Source organism: Leptodactylus fuscus, chromosome 2, assembly GCF_031893055.1.
Source record: "Leptodactylus fuscus isolate aLepFus1 chromosome 2, aLepFus1.hap2, whole genome shotgun sequence".
Lineage (NCBI taxonomy): Eukaryota > Metazoa > Chordata > Amphibia > Anura > Leptodactylidae > Leptodactylus > Leptodactylus fuscus.
In genome coordinates, this window is record NC_134266.1 from 31,754,095 (window position 1) to 31,770,782 (window position 16,688).

Genomic DNA, 16,688 nt, shown 5'->3' on the forward strand with positions numbered 1-16,688 from the left:
TTATCAAGTCCTGGAAAACCTCTTCACTTTGGGATATGGGATGGACTCTCACTCCTAAAAACCACCCAAACCACAGTAAACATTGACTTTGGAATAAAGGCACAAAACACTTTATTTTGGGTGTCAAAATGACCACAACTTTATTTAACGTATAGAACCAAACTAAACACAGAAGGAGGTGAAGTGCTAGACCCAGTGGCGTAACTAGGAATGGCGGGGCCACGTGGTGAATTTTTAACATGGGCACTCTCTTCCTGACCGACACACGCCTAAGAATCCGACCAACCCCCCACCCCTTAATTCCTACGCTCTATATAATGCCCCATAGTGGCCCCTGCACACAGTATTATACCACATAGTGGCTCGTACACACAGTATTATCCCCCATAGTGGCCCCTGCACACAGTATTATACCCCATAGTGGCTCCTACACACAGTATTATGCCCCACTGTGGACACCCATGAACAATTATTATCTGGAAAGACCCCAGACTATAATAATCGGAGACTGAGGGGGGTATACCAACATAAAAACACAGTTACTTACCTATCCCTGGCTCCGCCGCACTCCTCAGTAGTGTCAGCCATCTTCAATGACGTCCGGGACACAGGCCCCGGTTATGTTACATCAGGGATGTCACAGAAGTAGGCCTGAAGCCTGCCTGTAGCCCAGAGAGGTAAGTAACACTGTTTTTTATGTTCTCTTACCTCCCCCGAGCCTCCGATTATTATACTCGAGGGTCTGAAAAGACCCCCGAGTATAATGCTAGTGTTTGTTGAGCCTGCGGTGTCACTTACCGATCCCAGCCCGGCCAGTATCAGTAAGTAAATAAGGCCCGTTACTGTCTGGAGTTACTCCAGCAGGTAACGGACTATTAAGAAAAGAGAAAAAACGCAGCGGTAGTGGCTGTCGCCGGACCCCTGATGTCCCGGGCAGAAATAAAGGAGTGGCACGATCCGGCTTGTAATTCTAGTGAAACCAGTACACTTTATGGGCAGCCATGGCCCTACAGAAGATCCTTTCTCCTGTGCTTAACTCCTGATTCGCCCCAGATATAATGGGGATCATCAGACTGAGCCTAGTGCTGCAGAATCCATGGCAAGATCATGCAGGACGCTTCTTTCTCAATGTACACCGCTGCCTCCCTTTAAAAACAATAAGAAGCAGACTCTGGGAGACAAATTCAATTGACACAAAGTTACCCTTAAGTTGTATGTGAAAATCTTTGTATTGAGAGCTATTTAGCTCCTGCACACGGAGGCGATATATTTCATCTGTGGCTCACACCTCTCTAGTTGTTAGATTTCACATAAAAGTCCATAGTTGTGCTTGTGAATGTAAGCAGCAGGAGCAGCGGCCGCGTCCAGGTGCAAGAAACACATCTATGTTATTGCTCTCGGCACATGGAAGAAGAATAAATGCAGGGGATGATATTAGAGATGAGCGAACACTAAAATGTTCGAGGTTCGAAATTCGATTCGAACAGCCGCTCAATGTTCGTGTGTTCGAACGGGTTTCGAACCCCATTATAGTCTATGGGGAACAGATACTCGTTAAGGGGGAAACCCAAATCCGTGTCTGGAGGGTCACCAAGTCCACTATGACACCCCAGGAAATGATGCCAACACCTCTGGAATGACACTGGGACAGCAGGGGAAGCATGCCTGGGGGCATCTAACACACCAAAGACCCTCTATTACCCCAACATCACTGCCTAACAACTACACACTTTCCACATTCAAAAAAACCTCTATCAAAGTGGGAAAATACCTGGAAACCTTCTTTACTCCCCAAATGGATGGACACAAACCCCAATTTAAGCTCAACAAACAGTAACAACCACCCCTTTAAATCACGTTCCCCATGACAACCACAAATGGAATAGGCAATGGGAATTCCAAAAGCCCTCACCCTTAACTGTCATTTTGAGTGTGTGTGTGTGTGTGTGTGTGTGATGTGGTAAGACCTTCCAAAATTCACTTTTCTAGCCCTTAACATGAGCCCTTCCAAACAAAGTTACATGACCTTAAGCTGAGCTACCAGCAGAGATTGAGGCCCTTGGCATGAGTAGAGCCTTGCACCAGCAGTGTTTTTGGCACTTAGGGTGAGTTGAGCCTTGTACCAGCGTGTGTCCCTTAACATCAGGCGGGCCCTAAGTTCTGCGCTTTGCACAAAAGTTCCACATTAACTAGGCTGAATGGTACAAAGATTAGTAGGCCCGAGAACCAGGAACAGGTCTTGCAATGGCTGTCGGATAACGCTTAAAGCACATTGTCCACCAGCCAGTCAGCCTCTACCTCCTCTTACCCAACAGTCTTGTCCTCCTTCCACCCAAAATTCCCAATCTTCTCAGAACAATAACCCCAACTGTCCCTGCTCCCCAGAGCTGTTCTCCCTTCCTTTGACTGTACCGCAACCTGCCCCTCCATTTCGCGATTCCACGGACCTAACAGACGAGTATCTGTGTCCAGATGCTCAAACACTAGAGTCTCCTCCATTCCATCTCCGGTCGATTTGGTGGCGGATGACCAGCAACCCACCCTCATCGACGACGATGAGACGCAGTTGCTGTCAGGGCAGCCAGTTGACATGCGCATTGTGCAGGAGGAGGAGGCGAGACAGGAGTTGGAAGAGGAGGTGGTGGACGACGAGGACACCGACCCCACCTGGACAAGGCAGATGTCAAGCTGGGAAAGTAGTGTGGATGTTGAGGCAGGTGCAGCACCAAAAAGGGTAGCTAGAGGCAGAGACATGTCCAGAGGCAGAGGTCAGCTGCTTTGCCGAAGCCAGGCCAGACCCGGAATGTCCGAAGATGTTCCCTTTTGTACCCAGCCCAGAAAAACTCCCCCATCGAGGGCATGTTTCTTGAAGGTGTAGAGTTTTTTCAAGGAATGCGCCGAGGACAGATATAGTGTCGTCTACACAATTTGCCTCTCGAAATCGAGTAGGGGCCCTGAGAAGAGCAACCTGTCCACCACTTCAATGCACCGTCATTTGGAATCCAAGCAATGGAATCAGTGGCAGGCAGCAACGGCAGGACAAACGTCGCCCGCCGTTCATGCCACTGCCTCTGCTCACAGTGCTGGCGATGCACTCCAGAGGACGAGCCAGGACATCACTTCATCTGCCTCCGCCACTTTGTTGACTTCTCCCTCATCCTCCCCTGTTTCTGTCTTATCTCCTTCTCCTGCACCATCAAAGGCACCATCAGGCGCTTCTTTACAACAACCCACCATCTCTCAGACATTGGAGCGCCGGCAGAAATACACCGCTAACCACCCACCCACGCAAGCCTAGAACGCCAACATCGCTAAACTGCTGGCCCAGGAGAGGTTGGCGTTCCGGCTTGTTGAAACTCCCGCCTTCCCGGACCTGATGGCAACTGTGGCACCTCACTATGCCGTCCCTAGCCGTCTCAACTTCTCCCGGTGTGGCGTCCCCGCCTTGCACCAGCACGTGTCACTCAACATCAGGTGGGCCCTTAGTTCCGCGCTTTGCTGCAAGGTCCACTTGACCACCGACACTTGGACAAGCGCCTGTGGTCAGGGATGCTGCAGTGCTTATCTTTAATGACAGGCAGGGTGAATGTGGTGGAGTCTGTTCCCCGGGTGCAAACTGGGGTGGCCTATCTCCTCTCCCAGGCCAAAATTCATGGCAGGAGTAGACTGAAACCCTACGACGCTGCAACCTCCACCACAGCTACTAGCGGCAAACGCTAAAACACTGGTGTGGGGAGACGTCAGCAGGCGGTGCTGAAGCTCATCAGCTTGGGGGACAGACAGCACAGTGCCTCCGAGGTCAGGGATGCCATCCTGGCTGAGATGGCATTTTTTTTTCCCTGCTACACCTGGGGCCTGGCATTTTTACGCCTGTGATAATGGCTGGAACCTGGTAGCGGCTCTGGAGCTTGCCAGCCTCCAACACGTTCCATGTTTGGCCCACGTCTAACCTAGTGGTGCAAAGTTTTTTAAAAACATACCCAAATGTACCGAAGCTACTGTTGAAAATGCGGCGCTTGTGCGCCCACTTTTGCAAGTGCACAGGAGTCGCTGCTAGCCTAAAAACACTCTAGCAAGGCCTACATCTGTCCAAACACAGGCTGTTGTCCGTCATTCACACACGCTGAAACCCTACAATACCATATCTTGAGCAGGGTGTGTGAGCTGCACAGACCTTTGATGGAGTTCCATCTACAAAACCCAAGGGTTCCTCAAAGTCAGCAACCAAAGTTTCTGCACCATGAGTTTCCAGGGGTGGCAGAGTTATGGCTAGGGGAAGAGGCATGGATAGGGATGATGTCTAGGGGCAAAAGCAGTGTGGATGTGGAGGCAAGCTAAGCAGGAAAAACTGGGGGTACAAGCTAAGGCATGGACTGGGGTGATGTCTAGGGGCAAAAGCAGTGTGGATGTGGAGGCAAGCTAAGCAGGAAAAACTGGGGGTACAAGCTAAGGCATGGACTGGGGTGATGTCTAGGGGCAAAAGCAGTGTGGATGTGGAGGCAAGCTAAGCAGGAAAAACTGGGGGTACAAGCTAAGGCATGGACTGGGGTGATGTCTAGGGGCAAAAGCAGTGTGGATGTGGAGGCAAGCTAAGCAGGAAAAACTGGGGGTACAAGCTAAGGCATGGACTGGGGTGATGTCTAGGGGCAAAAGCAGTGTGGATGTGGAGGCAAGCTAAGCAGGAAAAACTGGGGGTACAAGCTAAGGCATGGACTGGGGTGATGTCTAGGGGCAAAAGCAGTGTGGATGTGGAGGCAAGCTAAGCAGGAAAAACTGGGGGTACAAGCTAAGGCATGGACTGGGGTGATGTCTAGGGGCAAAAGCAGTGTGGATGTGGAGGCAAGCAAAGCAGGGAAAATGGTGGCTAGAGGCAAAGGGATGTCCATAGGCAGCAAGGGCAAAGATGCAAAACTCTCCCGTTTCAAGAATTTTCCTGACTTGTTTCCCCACAAAACATTCCTGGGAGGAGGGCTGAAACACCACCCTCCTCCTCCTCCGCTGTTAGATTTACCCCAGCTACGAGCTGAAAACGCTGCAACACTGGTGTGGGGAGACGTCAGCAGGCTGGGCTGAAGCTCATCAGCTTGGGAGACGGACAGCACACTGCCTCTGAGGTCAGGGATGCCATCCTGGATGAGATGGCAATTTGTTTATCCCCGCTGCCCCTGGGGCCAGGTTTTTTAGCTTGTTGGAGGGCTCTGGAGCTTGCCAGCCTCCAACACGTTCCATGCCTGGCCCACATGTTCAATGTAGTGGTGCAATGATTTTTAAAAACATACCCCAAATTAGCTGAGCTAAGGGTGAAAGTGCGGCACTAGGACACCCACTTTCCCAAGTCTACAGTACCTGGAGCTAGCCGCAATACACTCCAGCAAGGCCTACATCTGCCTGAAGCACCTACTGTTGTGCGAGGTCACCACACGCTCTAACCCTAGATACCGTATGTTCAGCAGGGTGTGTGAGCAGCAGAGACCTTTGATGGAGTACCAGCTACAAAACCCAAGGGTTCCTCAGAGTCAGCTCCCTCACTTTCTGCACCATGAGTTTCCATGGGTGGCAGACTTATGGCTAGAGGCACAGGCATGGATAGGGGTGATGTGTAGGGGCAAAAGCAGTGTGGATGTGGAGGCAAGCTAAGCAGCAAAAACTGGGGGTACAAGCAGCCGGTGACATCATCACTGACAAGCACAGCTGTCTGTCAGCTGACAGGCTGACTTTCACCAAAATGAACAGACAATGGATAGACTCATCATATACATGTCAGTTACATGACAAATTTAGTGCAATTTGCAAGTCCAAGATGGTTTGGAGATCTGCGGAGAGGAATCTCACCACCTCTTGCGGGTGCCATCATTTGGAAGGCAAGCCCTGGGCTCAGTGGGTGAGAGCAAGCGCAGGATAATCGTCGTTTGGCCTGGCTGCCACTGCCTCTTCCACTGTTGACAGGGCTGGCGCTGCAGTCCAGACCAGGAGCCAGGACACCTCCACATCTGCCTCTGACACTTTGGGGAGTTCACCCTTATCCTCACCTTTTCCTGCCATTTCTCCTTTTGCCCGCGCCATCATGCGCCTCTTCCCAGCAACTCCCCATCTCCCAAGCCTTTCATTTCATGCTAAAGTACAGCGCAACCCACCCACATGCCCAAGGCTTCAACGGCCTCATCTCAAGAAATCTGGCCCAGGAGATGTTGGAATCCCGGCTGGGGGACACTCTGCCCTTTTTGGGCAGAGTGTCTACTGCGCCACCGCACTGTGCCGTCCACACCAGCACTTTCCCCCAAACATGAGGCGGTCCCTAAATTCAGCGCTTAGCCCTAAAGTTCCATGTGACCAGTTACGAATGGACAAGTGCATGCGGACAGGGACGCTACCTTTCAATTTGGGCACAGTGGTTGAATGTAGTTGAGGCGTGGACCGGGTCGCAAAATGTGGTGGCCTGACTTGTCTCCCCACACAACATTCCTGGGAGGAGGGCTGAAACACCACCCTCCTCCGCTGTTAAATTGACCCCAGCTACGAGCTGGAAACGCTGCAACACTGGTGTGGGGAGACGTCAGCGGGCCGTGCTGAAGCTCATCAGCTTGGGGGCCAGACAGCACACTGCCTACAAAGTGAGTCATGCCATCCTCGATGAGACGGCAATGTGGTTTTTGCCACTGCACCTGGGCCCAGGCATGTTGTCATGTGTGATAATGGCCGTAACCTGGGATTGGCTCTGTAGCTTGGCAGCCTGCAACATATTCCATGCCTGGGCCACGTTTTTAACTCATTGCTGCTAATCTTTTGAAAAAGGTACCCCAATGTTCCTGAGCTACTGGTGAAAGTGTGGCGCTTGTGCGGATAGTTTTTAAAGTGTATAGTTGCCGCTGCTAGCCTCTATGCACTCCTACAACGCCTGTACCTGCTGGAACAACGGCTGTTGTGCGACGTCTCCACACTGCTGGCACTAAACATATCATGTGTTGAGCAGAGTGTGTGAGCAGCACAGACCTTTGATGTAGTTCCAACTCCAAAACCCTCGGGTTCGTCAAAGTCAACTCCCTCAGTTGCTCAACCATGAGTGGCCATGGGTGGCAGACTTATGTGAAATCCCATCCCATCCATTGCACTGGACACGAAACATTAGCATGCGCTCAGCACAACTTCGGATATGGCAGATGCGTTAAGCAGGGTGCAGGGTACAACACAGACCAGGCCCGAGCACCAGGAACAGGTGTTAGAAATACTGCAGCATCTGCCATTTCCTTCCAATTTTGGGGTTTTGGACCCGCCACCGACTTGTCTGGACCTAAGTGGGGATCATGAGACACAGTTGCCATCAAGGCAAGCTGTGGTCATGTGCGGTTTGCAGTAAGGGGGCAGTGCGCAATTGGAAGAGGAGTTGGTGGATGACGAGGCCACCGACCCCACATGGACAGGGGTGATGTCTAGGGGCTAAAGCAGTGTAGATGTAGAGGGAAGCTAAATCAACAAAAAACCTGGGTAGAAGCAAAGGCATAAACTGGGGTGATGTTTAGGGGTGAAAGCAGAGTAGATGTGGAGGGAAGCTAAGCAGCAAAAACAGTGGGTAGAAGCAAAGGCATGCAAAACTCTACCCTGTTGGAAGACTTATTCCTAGGTCTGGAACACGTTAATGGCCCCCCTGGACAAATTACTGCCACTCAGGGGCCTAGTGTCACCAGGAGGGACAAGTATAGGCGCATGTTGTGGGAATACCTGGCCGACACCAGCTCTGTCCTCTCCGATCCCTCTGTGCTCTACAGCCTAAACTTATTTTCTCATCTTTTTTTCTGAACTGCACATCTCTTGCCTGCTTCCTTTGGGATCTTAGAAATGGTGGTCCACTTCCACAGATGGTAACTTCAATAGACAGTGTAACGGGAGTAGCTGAGGGATCGCTGTCTTAACCACTTTTTGGCACAAAATTAACTTCCAAAGCCAAATATGGTGCAAGTATATGATGCAAGGACACCTACACACCTATCTCTGACACATTGGGGAGTTCACCCTCATGCGCCCTTTTGGCCTGCACCATCATGCGCCTCTTCCCAGCCACTCCACATTTCCCAAGCTTTTCATTGCAGGCAGAAGTACAATACAACCCACCCCCATGCCCAAGCCTGTAACAGCCTCATCGATAAACTGCTGGCCCTGGAGATGTTGGTGTTTGTTTATGCTTCTGGAGACCCAGGCCTTCCGTCAGCAGATGGCAGCTGGGGCACCTCCCTATGCTGGGCCTAGCCGTTACTACTTCTCTTGGTGTGCTGTCTCTGCCTTGCGCCTGCATGTGTCCCATAACATCAGTCGGGCCCAGAGCTCTGCGCTTTGCTGCAAGGTCCACTTGACCACCGACACATGGACAAGCGCCTGTGGTCAGGGATGCTGCAGTGCTTATCTTTAATGACAGGCAGGGTGAATGTGGTGGAGTCTGTTCCCCGGGTGCAAACTGGGGTGGCCTATCTCCTCTCCCAGGCCAAAATTCATGGCAGGAGTAGACTGAAACCCTACGAAGCTGCAACCTCCACCCCAGCTACTAGCGGAAAACACTGTAACACTGGCATGGGGAGATGTCAGTAGGCCGTGCTGAAACTGATCAGCTTGGGGGACAGACAGCACAGTGCCTCCGAGGTCAGGGATGCCATCCTGGCTGAGATGGCATTTTTTTTTCCCTGCTACACCTGGGGCCTGGCATTTTTGCGCCTGTGATAATGGCTGGAACCTGGTAGCAGATCTGGAGCTTGCCAGACTCAAACACGGTCCACGCATGGCCCACGTTTTCCAACTTGTTGGTGCCATGTTTCTTTGAAACCTACACCATTGTGCCTGATATACAGGTCAAAGTGGGGCCATTTTCGTAAGTGAGAACTAGCCTCTGCTAGGCAGAAAACATTCAGAGCACACTCCTCTCATCTTCGCACCGTTGGCTGGCGGAGGAAGACGAGGGGGTTGGAGTGGCATCTGATGTCCCTATCCCACACGAGGCTAGAGGGTGCACTTCAGTGCATCCCATTGCTTCACCACAAATGGTGTGAAGGGGAGTGGAAAATGGAGGAAATGGAGAGTGACCCTTACAGTTGGGGCCAGCAAAGGCATGCCAAGTAACACACTGGCACACATGGCTGACTTCATCTTGGGTTGCTTTTCAACACATATTTCACATCATGAAGAACAAATAATACTGGATTTTTTCAAGCCTCGAACCCCGGTCTAGGTCTAATGTCTGTTCCTTTCTTATATTAGGGGAGAGGGAAAAAAAATGACTTCAGTGATACGTTTAGCGTACATAGACTGACTATTAATGTGTATCCCACTTAGTGTTGTTAGGGTTACACACCGTCACAACCTGGCTAAAGCTTCTATAGCTGTTAATAAAGTCAACATAACTTTACGGTATCCAAAAAGACAGCTGGTACCGACAGAGAGCAAGACAAATGTCACCCAAAGCTGTGAGCTCTGAACACCCACAGTGACTTTGGCGTCATCATCATTATAAGGGAGCGGGTGGTAATAAATAACTTGGCAGTGCCTAAAACCCAAAAAGCTTATACAACTATATTTACATTAAGATACACAAATGAAACTTTTCAGTAGCATGTCATGAGACAAACTGATAAGCTCTTCCTTTGTGCAGTGCTATTTGAAAGTTAAACGCTGCCTTTATTTTAATTCTGGAGAAGGTGCAGACATTAGATTTAGAACATGTTGTCTTCATTGTCCAAATCCTCTATATAGGTAACGTGTTTTTCGGGCCGAGCTGTCTGGGAACGAGCTGGTGCAGCACTGACAACCTGGGTGAATATGGCAAGAGCCTGAGATGTAGGGTGAATGAATCCCCAAATTATTTGTGGAATTCCCAGTGAGACAATGGCACTGTATACCAGTATTAAAAATTGTGGGTGCACATAACCCCCATATATTCTTTGAATTCCCAGTCAGACAATGGCACTGTATACCAGTATTAAAAATTGTGGGTGCACATAACCCCCATATATTCTTTGAATTCCCAGTCAGACAATGGCACTATATACCAGTAGTAAAAATTGTGGGTGCACATAACCCCAATATATTCTTTGAATTCCCAGTCAGACAATGGCACTGTATACCAGTATTAAAAATTGTGGGTGCACATAACCCCAATATATTCTTTGAATTCCCAGTCAGACAATGGCACTGTATACCAGTATTAAAAATTGTGGGTGCACATAACCCCCATATATTCTTTGAATTCCCAGTCAGACAATGGCACTGTATACCAGTATTAAAAATTGTGGGTGCACATAACCCCCATATATTCTTTGAATTCCCAGTCAGACAATGGCACTGTATACCAGTATTAAAAATTGTGGGTGCACATAACCCCCATATATTCTTTGAATTCCCAGTCAGACAATGGAACTGTATAGCAGTATTAAAAATTGTGGGTGCACGTAACCCCCATATATTCTTTGAATTCCCAGTCAGACAATGGCACTGTATACCAGTAGTAAAAATTGTGGGTGCACATAACCCCAATATATTCTTTGAATTCCCAGTCAGACAATGGCACTGTATACCAGTATTAAAAATTGTGGGTGCACATAACCCCCATATATTCTTTGAATTCCCAGTCAGACAATGGCACTATATACCAGTAGTAAAAATTGTGGGTGCACATAACCCCAATATATTCTTTGAATTCCCAGTCAGACAATGGCACTGTATACCAGTAGTAAAAATTGTGGGTGCACATAACCCCCATATATTCTTTGAATTCCCAGTGAGACAAAGGAACTGTATAGCAGTATTAAAAATTGTGGGTGCACGTAACCCCCATATATTCTTTGAATTCCCAGTCAGACAATGGCACTATATACCAGTATTAAAAATTGTGGGTGCACATAACCCCCATATATTCTTTGAATTCCCAGTCAGACAATGGAACTGTATAGCAGTATTAAAAATTGTGGGTGCACGTAACCCCCATATATTCTTTGAATTCCCAGTCAGACAATGGCACTGTATACCAGTAGTAAAAATTGTGGGTGCACGTAACCCCCATATATTCTTTGAATTCCCAGTCAGACAATGGCACTATATACCAGTATTAAAAATTGTGGGTGCACATAACCCCCATATATTCTTTGAATTCCCAGTCAGACAATGGCACTATATACCAGTATTAAAAATTGTGGGTGCACATAACCCCCATATATTCTTTGAATTCCCAGTGAGACAATGGAACTGTATAGCAGTATTAAAAATTGTGGGTGCACGTAACCCCCATATATTCTTTGAATTCCCAGTCAGACAATGGCACTATATACCAGTATTAAAAATTGTGGGTGCACATAACCCCCATATATTCTTTGAATTCCCAGTCAGACAATGGCACTGTATACCAGTAGTAAAAATTGTGGGTGCACATAACCCCCATATATTCTTTGAATTCCCAGTGAGACAATGGCAGTGTATACCAGTAGTAAAAATTGTGGGTGCACGTAACCCCCATATATTCTTTGAATTCCCAGTCAGACAATGGCACTGTATACCAGTATTAAAAATTGTGGGTGCACATAACCCCCATATATTCTTTGAATTCCCAGTGAGACAAAGGAACTGTATAGCAGTATTAAAAATTGTGGGTGCACATAACCCCCATATATTCTTTGAATTCCCAGTCAGACAATGGCACTGTATACCAGTAGTAAAAATTGTGGGTGCACGTAACCCCCATATATTCTTTGAATTCCCAGTCAGACAATGGCACTATATACCAGTATTAAAAATTGTGGGTGCACATAACCCCCATATATTCTTTGAATTCCCAGTCAGACAATGGCACTGTATACCAGTAATAAAAATTGTGGGTGCACATAACCCCCATATATTCTTTGAATTCCCAGTGAGACAATGGCACTGTATACCAGTAGTAAAAATTGTGGGTGCACGTAACCCCCATATATTCTTTGAATTCCCAGTCAGACAATGGCACTGTATACCAGTATTAAAAATTGTGGGTGCACATAACCCCCATATATTCTTTGAATTCCCAGTGAGACAAAGGAACTGTATAGCAGTATTAAAAATTGTGGGTGCACGTAACCCCCATATATTCTTTGAATTCCCAGTGAGACAAAGGAACTGTATAGCAGTATTAAAAATTGTGGGTGCACGTAACCCCCATATATTCTTTGAATTCCCAGTCAGACAATGGCACTGTATACCAGTAGTAAAAATTGTGGGTGCACATAACCCCCATATATTCTTTGAATTCCCAGTCAGACAATGGCACTGTATACCAGTATTAAAAATTGTGGGTGCACATAACCCCCATATATTCTTTGAATTCCCAGTCAGACAATGGCACTGTATACCAGTATTAAAAATTGTGGGTGCACATAACCCCCATATATTCTTTGAATTCCCAGTCAGACAATGGCACTATATACCAGTAGTAAAAATTGTGGGTGCACATAACCCCAATATATTCTTTGAATTCCCAGTCAGACAATGGCACTGTATACCAGTATTAAAAATTGTGGGTGCACATAACCCCCATATATTCTTTGAATTCCCAGTGAGACAATGGAACTGTATAGCAGTATTAAAAATTGTGGGTGCACGTAACCCCCATATATTCTTTGAATTCCCAGTCAGACAATGGCACTATATACCAGTATTAAAAATTGTGGGTGCACATAACCCCCATATATTCTTTGAATTCCCAGTGAGACAATGGAACTGTATAGCAGTATTAAAAATTGTGGGTGCACGTAACCCCCATATATTCTTTGAATTCCCAGTCAGACAATGGCACTGTATACCAGTATTAAAAATTGTGGGTGCACATAACCCCCATATATTCTTTGAATTCCCAGTGAGACAATGGAACTGTATAGCAGTATTAAAAATTGTGGGTGCACATAACCCCCATATATTCTTTGAATTCCCAGTCAGACAATGGCACTGTATACCAGTAGTAAAAATTGTGGGTGCACATAACCCCAATATATTCTTTGAATTCCCAGTCAGACAATGGCACTGTATACCAGTATTAAAAATTGTGGGTGCACATAACCCCCATATATTCTTTGAATTCCCAGTCAGACAATGGCACTGTATACCAGTATTAAAAATTGTGGGTGCACATAACCCCCATATATTCTTTGAATTCCCAGTCAGACAATGGCACTATATACCAGTAGTAAAAATTGTGGGTGCACATAACCCCAATATATTCTTTGAATTCCCAGTCAGACAATGGCACTGTATACCAGTATTAAAAATTGTGGGTGCACATAACCCCCATATATTCTTTGAATTCCCAGTCAGACAATGGCACTATATACCAGTAGTAAAAATTGTGGGTGCACATAACCCCAATATATTCTTTGAATTCCCAGTGAGACAATGGCACTGTATACCAGTATTAAAAATTGTGGGTGCACATAACCCCCATATATTCTTTGAATTCCCAGTCAGACAATGGCACTGTATACCAGTATTAAAAATTGTGGGTGCACATAACCCCCATATATTCTTTGAATTCCCAGTCAGACAATGGCACTATATACCAGTAGTAAAAATTGTGGGTGCACATAACCCCAATATATTCTTTGAATTCCCAGTCAGACAATGGCACTATATACCAGTATTAAAAATTGTGGGTGCACATAACCCCCATATATTCTTTGAATTCCCAGTGAGACAATGGAACTGTATAGCAGTATTAAAAATTGTGGGTGCACGTAACCCCCATATATTCTTTGAATTCCCAGTCAGACAATGGCACTGTATACCAGTATTAAAAATTGTGGGTGCACATAACCCCCATATATTCTTTGAATTCCCAGTCAGACAATGGCACTATATACCAGTAGTAAAAATTGTGGGTGCACATAACCCCAATATATTCTTTGAATTCCCAGTCAGACAATGGCACTATATACCAGTATTAAAAATTGTGGGTGCACATAACCCCCATATATTCTTTGAATTCCCAGTCAGACAATGGCACTGTATACCAGTAATAAAAATTGTGGGTGCACATAACCCCCATATATTCTTTGAATTCCCAGTGAGACAATGGCACTGTATACCAGTAGTAAAAATTGTGGGTGCACGTAACCCCCATATATTCTTTGAATTCCCAGTCAGACAATGGCACTGTATACCAGTATTAAAAATTGTGGGTGCACATAACCCCCATATATTCTTTGAATTCCCAGTGAGACAAAGGAACTGTATAGCAGTATTAAAAATTGTGGGTGCACGTAACCCCCATATATTCTTTGAATTCCCAGTGAGACAAAGGAACTGTATAGCAGTATTAAAAATTGTGGGTGCACGTAACCCCCATATATTCTTTGAATTCCCAGTCAGACAATGGCACTGTATACCAGTAGTAAAAATTGTGGGTGCACATAACCCCCATATATTCTTTGAATTCCCAGTCAGACAATGGCACTGTATACCAGTATTAAAAATTGTGGGTGCACATAACCCCCATATATTCTTTGAATTCCCAGTCAGACAATGGCACTGTATACCAGTATTAAAAATTGTGGGTGCACATAACCCCCATATATTCTTTGAATTCCCAGTCAGACAATGGCACTATATACCAGTAGTAAAAATTGTGGGTGCACATAACCCCAATATATTCTTTGAATTCCCAGTCAGACAATGGCACTGTATACCAGTATTAAAAATTGTGGGTGCACATAACCCCCATATATTCTTTGAATTCCCAGTGAGACAATGGAACTGTATAGCAGTATTAAAAATTGTGGGTGCACGTAACCCCCATATATTCTTTGAATTCCCAGTCAGACAATGGCACTATATACCAGTATTAAAAATTGTGGGTGCACATAACCCCCATATATTCTTTGAATTCCCAGTGAGACAATGGAACTGTATAGCAGTATTAAAAATTGTGGGTGCACGTAACCCCCATATATTCTTTGAATTCCCAGTCAGACAATGGCACTGTATACCAGTATTAAAAATTGTGGGTGCACATAACCCCCATATATTCTTTGAATTCCCAGTGAGACAATGGAACTGTATAGCAGTATTAAAAATTGTGGGTGCACATAACCCCCATATATTCTTTGAATTCCCAGTCAGACAATGGCACTGTATACCAGTAGTAAAAATTGTGGGTGCACATAACCCCAATATATTCTTTGAATTCCCAGTCAGACAATGGCACTGTATACCAGTATTAAAAATTGTGGGTGCACATAACCCCCATATATTCTTTGAATTCCCAGTCAGACAATGGCACTGTATACCAGTATTAAAAATTGTGGGTGCACATAACCCCCATATATTCTTTGAATTCCCAGTCAGACAATGGCACTATATACCAGTAGTAAAAATTGTGGGTGCACATAACCCCAATATATTCTTTGAATTCCCAGTCAGACAATGGCACTGTATACCAGTATTAAAAATTGTGGGTGCACATAACCCCCATATATTCTTTGAATTCCCAGTCAGACAATGGCACTATATACCAGTAGTAAAAATTGTGGGTGCACATAACCCCAATATATTCTTTGAATTCCCAGTGAGACAATGGCACTGTATACCAGTATTAAAAATTGTGGGTGCACATAACCCCCATATATTCTTTGAATTCCCAGTCAGACAATGGCACTGTATACCAGTATTAAAAATTGTGGGTGCACATAACCCCCATATATTCTTTGAATTCCCAGTCAGACAATGGCACTATATACCAGTAGTAAAAATTGTGGGTGCACATAACCCCAATATATTCTTTGAATTCCCAGTCAGACAATGGCACTATATACCAGTATTAAAAATTGTGGGTGCACATAACCCCCATATATTCTTTGAATTCCCAGTGAGACAATGGAACTGTATAGCAGTATTAAAAATTGTGGGTGCACGTAACCCCCATATATTCTTTGAATTCCCAGTCAGACAATGGCACTGTATACCAGTATTAAAAATTGTGGGTGCACATAACCCCCATATATTCTTTGAATTCCCAGTGAGACAATGGAACTGTATAGCAGTATTAAAAATTGTGGGTGCACGTAACCCCCATATATTCTTTGAATTCCCAGTCAGACAATGGCACTGTATACCAGTAGTAAAAATTGTGGGTGCACGTAACCCCCATATATTCTTTGAATTCCCAGTCAGACAATGGCACTATATACCAGTATTAAAAATTGTGGGTGCACATAACCCCCATATATTCTTTGAATTCCCAGTCAGACAATGGAACTGTATAGCAGTATTAAAAATTGTGGGTGCACGTAACCCCCATATATTCTTTGAATTCCCAGTCAAACAATGGCACTGTATACCAGTATTAAAAATTGTGGGTGCACATAACCCCCATATATTCTTTGAATTCCCAGTGAGACAATGGAACTGTATAGCAGTATTAAAAATTGTGGGTGCACGTAACCCCCATATATTCTTTGAATTCCCAGTCAGACAATGGCACTGTATACCAGTAGTAAAAATTGTGGGTGCACGTAACCCCCATATATTCTTTGAATTCCCAGTCAGACAATGGCACTATATACCAGTATTAAAAATTGTGGGTGCACATAACCCCCATATATTCTTTGAATTCCCAGTCAGACAATGGCACTGTATACCAGTATTAAAAATTGTGGGTGCACATAACCCCCATATATTCTTTGAATTCCCAGTGAGAC

General features: G+C 45.7%; 1 protein-coding gene across 2 annotated transcripts in view; it reads right to left on the minus strand.

The window, feature by feature from the left end:
- Nucleotides 1–16,688, minus strand: part of PROS1 (protein S) — a 61,742-nt gene that overhangs the window by 12,230 nt on the left and 32,824 nt on the right. The window lies entirely within an intron of this gene.